Genomic DNA, 3,023 nt, shown 5'->3' with positions numbered 1-3,023 from the left:
TGTTTTTTGGAGGGGAAACTGGGAATGGAGAAATTCGCATGCAAATAAAGAAAATATCTAAAATAAAAGAAAAAAAGTCAACATTTTAAGCTCTACTAAAAACAATAAACAAACAAACAAACAAAAGACTATGTTCCTTTTAAAAAAACTAGTAGTGATATATTATTTTAAAATATACAGTTAATATGTTTGGATTTATTTAAAATTTATATTGAGAAAAATGTATGTATTTTCAATATTGCTGTAGATAAGCATCTACATAAGACCTTTCAAACAACTTTTATAATAATCATATTTATCGTTACAATATTTTGTAAAATTTAAAGAATATGACAAAATAAAAAAAGCGTAGGGTATTGCAGGTATTGAAGGCAGGGGGTCTCTGAGAGGAGTTGGGTACAAAAGGGAAAGCATGCCATATAATTCTATTTACTTAAAATATGTTTTTAAATGTTAACAAATTTAGATAAACTGAAATTATGTATCTTTTCTCATCATAATGCAATAAAAGTTTCCCTTACTAAAGAGAGAGAAAGAGAGAGAGAAATTTACTTGATGTGAGGAACTTGTCATTTGTGAAGAAAGAAAGAAAGAAAGAAAGGAAGAAAGAAAAAAGAATGAGAGAAAGAAATTCCTCCCAATGGATTGGACCAGAAAAGAAATTCCTCTCCTCACATAATAATCAAAACACCAAGTGCACTAAACAAAGAAAGAATATTAAAAGCAGTAAAGGAAAAAAAGTCAAGTAACATATAAAGATAGACCTATCAGAATTACACCAGATTTCTCACCAGAGACCATAAAAGCCAGAAGATTCTGGGCGGTTGTTATACAGACTCTAAAAAGACAAATGCCAGCCTACACTACTATACCCAGCAAAACTCTCAATTACCATAGATGGAGAAAACCATGATATTCCTTGACAAAAACAAATTTACACAATATATCTGCACAAATCCAGCCCTACAAAGGATAATAGATAGAAAATTCCGACACAGAGAAACTACACCCTAGAAAAAGCAAGAAAGTAATCTTTTAACAAACCCAAAAGAAGATAGCCACACAAGCATAATTCTACCTCTAATAACAAAAATAACAGGAAGCAACAATTACTTTTCCTTAATATATCTTAACATCAGTGGACTCAATTCCCCCAAAAAGGTATAGACTAACAGACTGGATACTTAAACAGGACCCAGCATTTTCCTGCATACAGGAAATGCACCTCAGTGACAAAGACAGACACTACTTCAGAGTAAAAGGCTGGAAAAAAATTTTCCAAGCAAATGGTCCCAAGAAACAAGCTGGAGTACCATTCTAATATCAAATAAAATCAATTTTCAACTAAAAGTTATTAAAAAAGATAAAGAAAGTCACTATATACTTATCAAAGGAAAAAACTTACCAAGATGAACTCTCAATTCTTAACATCTATGCAACAAATGACAGGCCACCCACATTCATAAAAGAAACTTTACTAAAGCTCAAAGCACACATTGTTCCACACACAATAATAGTGGGAGACTTCAATACCCCACTCTCAGCAATGGACAGATCATGGAAAGAGAAACTAAACAGAGACACACACAGTGAAACTAACAGAAGTTATGAACCAAATGTATGTATATGTATAGAATATTTCATCCTAAATCAAAAGGATATACCTTCTTCTCAGCACCTCATGGTACCTTCTCCAAAATTGACCATATAATCAGTCACAAAAAAGGCCTCAACAGATACAAGAAGACTGAAATAATCCCACACATACTATTAGATCACCATGGAATAAGGCTGGTCTTCAGTAACAACAAAAACAACGGAAAGCCCACATACATATGGAAGCTGAACAACACTCTACTCAATGATAACTTGGTCAAGGAAGAAATAAAGATATTAAAGGCTTTTTAGAATTTAATGAAAATGAAGGTACATCATACCAAAACTTATGGGACACAATGAAGGCAGTGCTAAGAGGAAAAGTCATAGCTCTGAGTGCTTCCAAAAAGAAACTGAAGAGAGCTTACACTAGTAGCTTGACAGCACACCTGAAAGCAATAGAACAAAAAGAAACAAATTACACCCAAGAGGAGTAGATGGCATGAAAGAATCAAACTCAGGGCTGAAATCAACCAAATGGAAACAAAAAGAACTATACAAAGAATCAACAAAACCAGGAGCTGTTTTTTTGAGAAAATCAACAAGATAGATAAACCCTTAGCCAGACTAGCCACAAGGCACAGAGACATTCATTATCCAAATTAATAAAATCAGAAATTAAAAGGGAGACATAACAATGAAATATATCTTAAAATAATTATTCTGTTCATTGAATATTAACAGTTGAAAATATTAAAATCATGTTCTGCAAACATCATGGAATATTATTGATAATTTTTCTCACTGTGCTTGAAATTAGCATTTTTTAATGTTTAACTTCAAAGCACTTTTGCTATTTTGAAATTTTTAAGATATACTTACTGATAAAATAATTTCTCTCCTAGAAACACTGATAATCCTTTTTAAGTAAACTGATTGTTAGACAATGTACACAGATATATAATGCGTTTTAAATACTCTCTCACTATGTCAGGTGGTATCATGTAAGGACTTTTGAATATATTTCTTAATGATTCATTTTTAATATTTTATGCTATTTTATTATACTTAATTACCAAAATTTTTTTTTATGTCTTGAAACAATTTAGTATTCAACTTTAGATACAGAATCCTCAGTTACGGATAGTATTACATGTTCATTAGTGATATTTTTAGGGTATGAAAGGATGTGAATATAAAAGTTGAACATTTTTTATGTATTATTTGATTCTCAAAATACTCAATATTATTAATATGTTTGATGTGTAAATGCATTTAAATAATAAAAAAATTAAGAAAAAAAAGAGAAGGGACTATGGGGAAGGATACTGAACACTAACATGCTTTTTTAAAAGCCACGTGGAAAACTATGATTGCAGAAGCTTTCTAAAATCTGTACACATATAAGAGGAGTTTAAATGGAGTTA

This window comes from Mastomys coucha, unplaced genomic scaffold (genome assembly GCF_008632895.1).
Source record: "Mastomys coucha isolate ucsf_1 unplaced genomic scaffold, UCSF_Mcou_1 pScaffold15, whole genome shotgun sequence".
Lineage (NCBI taxonomy): Eukaryota > Metazoa > Chordata > Mammalia > Rodentia > Muridae > Mastomys > Mastomys coucha.
Note: the sequence above shows the minus strand (reverse complement) of the source record.